Below are 7,288 nucleotides of genomic sequence, written 5' to 3'. Positions count from 1 at the left end.
CTATTCTGTTACATTTCCCCTTTTATTATTCTGAAATTTCTTTCTTTGTCTTTAGTAATATTTTTTTGTGTTAAAGTCTATTTTGTCTGAGATAGCTATTCCAGGTCACCTGTATTTATTGTTTACATGGTAGACCTTTTTGTATCCTTTATGTATCTTTAAAGTATTTCTAGTACATTGTGTCAAGTTAAATCTTGCTCTTTCATCTAACTCCAGAATCTGTTTTTTAATTACAATATTTAACCCTTGAAATTAACTGTAATTGTTTCTATGATACTGCTGTTTTGATATTTGTTTTCTATGTCTCATATCTTTCTCTTCTACTCTATTCCTTTTTTACTGACTTCTTTTGTGTTCAACAATTCTTTTAGCAAGCTATTTTTATTCTTTGGTAGATTTTTTAGTAAGTTATTTTCTTTGTGTAGTGATAACAATGTTCAAAACTTATCACCGTCTACTTCAGATTAGTACTTTTTTAATTCCAGTAAGCTATATCAACTTTTTTCCAATACACCTGCATTTCCTCTCCCATCTTTATACTATTATTGTTATTTGTAATACATTTATGGGTACATACTATATGTATATTATATACTTCAAAATAAAAGTGTTAAAATATTTACCGTATTCAGTGCTCTTCATTTCTTCCAGTAGAATTGCATAATAGTCTGGTATCATTTCCTTTCAATCTGAAGAACTTCCTTTAGAATTTCTTGTAAGGCTGTTCTGCTTGAAAAAAATTATTAATGGATAATTTTGCTAGATGTATAACTTTTATTCAACAGGTTTTTTTAAGCACTTTAAATGTTATTACACTGACCTCCATTGTCTCTGATGGGAAATAATAAAAATATTTTATTGTTGTTCCTCACTTAAGATTTTTGTCAATCTCAAAAGTTAATGCTTGTCTATATCTTTCCATTTACAATACAACAGCTTACATTTCTTTCTTGTTGACTATCCCTGTAACCCATATTAATATATCCAGGGTTTTAGTTTCAGATTTTAAAAAATTAAGCTTTATAAAAGTATTTAGATAATTGTAAATTTTATCATTATTTTTTATATTACTGTTTCTCACAATCCTTATAATTCCTTTTCTCAGAGTCATATGAATTTTTCCTGGATTCCATATATAAGGGATTCTTCTAGAGAAGAATTTGTTGAAGAGAAATTGGTGATACAAAATTCTAGGCCTTACATGTCTAAAACTTTCCTTATTTTGGCTTCCTCTTGGATGATAGTTTTAATAGATATAAAACTATTTCAAAGTCATTTTCTCTGAGAAATTTGAAGACTTTATTTTTCTTTTTCATCATTCATTTTTACAGATAAAGTATCTTATATCAATCTGTTTATCATTCATTTCTTGTTAATTTGTTTTATTTTTCTATCTGGAATGTTTTAGGATTTTCATCTTATTCTGTTACAAAACATCACCAATATGTAACTCACTGAGCATTTTTATTTTGCCTTGTTCTGAACTCTGTGGTGCTTCTAATCTAATGATTTTCTTTGTTCTGGGAAACTGTCTTCCATGTTATTCATTATCTTCTCTTGTATCTACAATGTTAGGTATCTTTTCATGGCAGATAACAGAAAAACACAACCAAAACTAGCTTAACCAATAGTGGAATTGATTGGCTCATAGAACTAAAAAGCCTGTGTTAATGTGGTGTACTAGTGTAAGACAGACTGATCTGGGACTCAATGTCATCAAAGCTCTTTCTATCTCCTCCTCTATCACTTTTTTCATCAAGAAAGAGAAATTTCTCTAATGTTTGAAAGCTCCCACTCTTCCAAATTTATGACCATTGGTATGATCACTGAGTTTTCTCTCAGCTCTATAAAATTTCATGATGTAGTTTTGACCTCCCATCTTTTCAGAATCCTTTAAAATTTCTAAACTTTTGGTTGCATGCATTGTTTTGTTTTGTTTTTCCTGCTTTCATTTGGATTTTATCTTTATTAAAAAAATATTTTATTATTTCACATTTTCAGATGGGAAAGAAAGTAGATGTGTCTCAGACAACTATCTTAATTCAATCACTTTCTCTTATTTTCTCTGTAATTTAAGAAATTTTATCCTGTGTCTGTCAACTTGTGTGGAAATGTTCTTTTTTTTTCTTTTTTTTTTGTATAGTGCATCTTGAAATAATTAAGTTACATTAGAAAAGGATTGGGTTTGGGAGGAAGGGGAGAAACTAATATTTAATCAATTCTACTTCTCACTAGGCCATGTCATTAGTTTGGTGATAGCAAAGTCCCAAACAGAAAATTCTGCTTAACACAGATATATAGATGTTATACACATATGTGTGTAAGTTAGTCGCTCAGTTATGTCTCACTCTTTGCGACCCCGTGGACTATAGCTCGCCAGGCTCCTCTGTCCATAGAATTCTCCAGGCAAGAATACTGGAGTAGGTTGCCATTCCCTTCTCCAGGGGATCTTCCCTACTCAGGGATCAAACCCAGGCCTCCGGCACTGTGGGCAGATTGTTTACTGTCTGAGCCACACATACATGCCCAAGCACACAGACACACAGACATGCACACACCATACACATATTACTGTGGATGCCTGTGAGATATTCTTTTATATCAGGAATCAGAGACTGCCCATGAGCTTTCATTCAGAGAAGCCTGAAGCAGATTCTTCCCTCTCTACCTCCCAGAAGACCAACTGATAGACACAGATCATCCAAACCAGCCCCATTCCAGGGCCCTTGACAACTGTGGTCTAGGGAGATTATTAGTGCAATTAATAAAAATGCAAATATGATAAGGTTATTTCAAAGGTGAGATATTTAAAAAACCTAATTAAGTTGGCCCCCAGACCAGAAGAAAACCTTGCTAAGAGTCAATTGTGACATGGCAAATAGTAATTCAAATTTTAGAATAAAGTAAGTTATATAAATTTATTTTACTTGTATTCTATTCCTGTAAATTGTATTCTATAAAGCTTAATCAGATGGTGGGTTAATCTTCATGTTCTGAATTTTTATTTCTAACTATTTAAACTGAAGCAACAGTCAAAATTTAAAATACATTTTCATGATATCGGCCCATGAAGGAGATTATGGTAGATTTCTCATATTAGCAGTATTACTCTATAGGATTTGAAAGTACAGTTCAAACTCCCTGCTGATTATGAAAAGCCTCTGTGGTACAACTTTACCTGCTATACACTTAATTCATTTATACCAAGGTCATTGTTGACTGGGGCAGTAAAAATACAATAGAAAGCACCTCTGCTATTTACCTTAATAACTTTATTATATATGGAAGCTTTTAAGCACAAGGATATTTTAAACTAATATATGAAAATATCTTATTGAATTCATCTTAAGCAGTTAACACAAATAATATCTATAGTTCAATGTATTTTCAGTATATAGAAATATTATTGTTTTATTGTTTTAAGAATACATTCAATTTCCCAGTCTGTAAAGAGAAAAACTTTTTAGATTTCTAAGTCTTAATTAAGCTTCTCAGTAATTCTGGACAACCATAGCTCAAACAATTTGAATAAAATTATATGTAAAAATAAAGTTTTATTTCATCCAGTTCATGATGGGAACTAGGCCAGATTGAAACTAAATAACATCAAGTATAAAATGAGAACTTACACTCCTTAGAGTTGAAACACAAACTAGCCTTTGAAGTATATAATCAGTATTATCATTATGTTAATTTCTTATATCAGAAAACTTGACTCACCTAACATCTGAAATGTTAGGACATTTAAAATCTTAAAGTTACAAGATAGTGAATAAAAATCATGCTTACCTTTATTCATGGAAATTGACGTCTTGTACCTGATGTTACCCAGGTAAAGAGTTGTTCATTCTCTCACACAGTCCATAGGTTGCACCCACTTTTATAGTCGTATATAATTACACAAAGGGTGGTTCATTCTAGGAGTCAATATTGTGTCTTTTTATTAGACTACCTTATATAAATGATGAGTGAACACAAAGTTTTCATACTTTGAGCTTTGAAATTTGATTGCTGGCTACTGAAAAGGAGTCACCTGATTTATTATTGCTTGAAGTTTATCTCACTTACTCTCATAATATAATATCACAAATCAAACTAGTTAAAAGTGGTACCCTCAGGAGAGTTATTTAGCTTCTGTGGTAAACTAATCACCATCCTTCTACTGAATAAAAGACGGATCACCAAGAAAAGTATATAAAAGTTCTCATCATTGTCATTCAGGCATAAAATGTGCTATATACCAGTAAAATGGGGACAAAACTGAGTTATTCAAGAGAAAATTATCCAAAATAGAATATGACAAATGCCTCATGCCATAAGCATATATTTTAGTCTGCCATTATCTTAAGAAAAATAAATTTCTTAAGAAAGTAGTTAACAAGATATTTTGTGAAAGCTGTAATATCTTTTAAGTTACACTAGCTTTGTACATCAAATATGACAACTTGATTGGAGATGGTTCATCTGATATGTCCTCTGTTTTCTGTTTCTAATGCATTTTCATTGTCAGTCAATTATTAACTCAGAAACATTTTTTGAGCAGAAATTGTATACTAGGTAGTATATTAAGATGTTCTAAGGAGCTGAGATCTCTTCAAGAAAATTGGAGACATCAAGGGAACATTTCATGCAAGGATGGGCACAATAGGACAGAAACAGTAAGCACCTAACAGAGATTAAGAAGAGATGACAAGAATACACAGAAGAAATATTTTTTAAAAAAGGTCTTAATGACCAGGATAATCACAATGGTGTGGTCACTCACCTAGAGCCAGACCCCTGGAGTGTGAAGTCAAGTGGGCCTTTGGAAGCATTACTATGAACAAAGCTAATAGAAGTGATGGAATTCCAACTGAGCTACTTAACATTGTAAGATGATGCTGTTAAAGTGCTGCATTTAATATGTCAGCAAAACTGGAAAACTCAGCAGTAACCTCAGGATTGGAAAAGGTCAGTTTTCATTCCAATCCCAAACAAGGACAATGCCAAAGAATGTTCAAACTACTACACAATTGCACTTGTTTCACAGGTTAGCAAGGTTATGCTCAAAATCCCTCAAACTTGGCTTCAGCAGTACATGAACTGAGAACTTCCAGATGTTCAGGCTGGATTGAGAAAAGGCAGAGGAACCAGAGATCAAATTGCCACATCTGTTGGATCATAGAGAAGCAAGGGAATTCCAGAAATACATCTACTTCTGCTTCACTGACTATGCTAAAGCTTTTGACTGTGTGGATCATAACAAACTATAGAACATTCTTAAAGAGATGGGACTACCAGACCACCTTACCTGTCTCCTAGGAAACCTGTATACAGGTTAAGAAACAACAGGTAGAACCAGACATGGAACAACAGTGGTTCCAGTTTGAGAAAGAAGTAAGACAAGGCTGTATGTATATTGCCACCCTGTTTCTTTAACTTATGTGCAGAATACATCATGTGAAATCCTGGCCTGGATGAATCACAAACTGGAATCAAAATTGCCTGGAATCAACAACCTCAGATATGCAGATGATACCACTTTGATAGCAGAAAGCAAAGAGAAACTAAAGAGCCTTTTGATGAAGGTGAAAAAAGTTGGCAAAAACCCAACATTCAGAAAACTAAGATTGTTGCTTCTGGTCCCATCATTTCATGGCAAATAGAAGGAGGAAAAGTGGCAGTGACAAATTTTATTTCCTTGACCTCCAAAAGCACTACAGTTGATGACTGCAGCTATGAAATTAAGACGCTTGCTCCTTGGAAGAAAAGGTATGACAGACCTTGAGAGCATATTAAAAATCAAGGACATCACTTTGCTGACAAAGGTCTGTGTAGTTAAAGCTATGGTTTTTCCAGTAGTCATGTATGGATGTGAGAGTTGGACCATAAAGAAGTTTGAGCAACGAAAAATTGATGCTTTCGAATTGCAGTGCTGGAGAAGACACTTGAGAGTCGCTTGGAGTGCAAGGAGATCAAGCCAGTCAATCCTGAATGGTCACTGAAAAGACTGATGCTGAAGCTTAAACTCCAATACTTTGGCCACCTGATGCAAGGCATCCACTCATTAGAAAAGACCCTGATGCTGGGAAAGATTGAAGGCAAAAGGAGAAGAGGATGACAGAGAATGAGATGGTTAGATGGCACCACTGACTCGATGGACATGAATTTGAGCAAACTGCGGGAGATAGTTAAGGACAGCAAAGCTTGGCATGCTGCAGCCCATGGGGTCGCAAAGTCAGACATGACTTAGAAACTGAACAATTACAGAGGGGGAAAAAAAGAAGTAACTGTTTTTTCACATTCAGTTGTTTTGGTGTTGTTTTTCTGTGAACTTTCCAGGGATGAAATGAATACAGTAATTTCATTTTAGAAATTAAAACAACTATAGACCAATATAGTTGTTGTTGTTCAGTTACTAAGTCATGTCCAACTCTTTGAGACCATATACAGAACACTACAAAGGTTGGTCTATGGCCCCAGTAAGAAATAAGCAACCCCATGGCCAAAATGCCATCCACCCATAGAAGATCCCCCACATGCTCTGTTAATCCAGACCTTTCCAGGCCAGGAGATCAAAGGTCATGCAACGACATGGAAGTTGAAGTAAGAAAACCAAAGTCTGAGTCCCAGCATGCCATCTGGCAATTCCGTAATCCTCGGTTGGTCATTAATTTCTCTGATTTCTTATGCACAAAAGTAAAGCCAGCCCCACTAGAATTCTGTTGAAAGCAAATTAGACAATGTATGAGAAAATGCTCTCAAACTACACAATTCTGTGCAACCTAAACTGTGTTTTATTACAGCATTACAGAAATGCTTATTTATTATGCTGATGATCCTTTTAGTAATAGGAGAAGGCATTAGGAATTCAGTACAAGACTGACCATTATGAACCTTTCAGATGGACAAACATTTAATCTTGGACTCCTCTGGACTCTTCTGAAGTCAAAGGTGCTTTATTGTGGTTCTTGGGAATAAGATAAACCATTGAGGAAATGACTATAATTTTTTTTAATTGAATCACTCTAACAAAAGGGAAGCAATATCTTATGATTTTTATTCCAGAGTCACAAGATATTTACCACAATTACTGGATGGTATACACTAGATGGATGGCTAACATTTATTAATGATCACAATGAGCCAGATTTCATACTTATTATCTCATTTCAGTACTTTAGATTTATTATGTCATTGAATTCTCATGACTGCTGATGAAAATAGGTCCTTAATTTTTTCCCATTTTACAAATGAGAAAGCTTAGGCATAGAATGGTAGACCAACTTTCCCAAAGTCCATAAGATGT

This window comes from Muntiacus reevesi, chromosome 12, assembly GCF_963930625.1.
Source record: "Muntiacus reevesi chromosome 12, mMunRee1.1, whole genome shotgun sequence".
NCBI lineage: Eukaryota > Metazoa > Chordata > Mammalia > Artiodactyla > Cervidae > Muntiacus > Muntiacus reevesi.
This window is presented reverse-complemented; position numbering follows the sequence as displayed.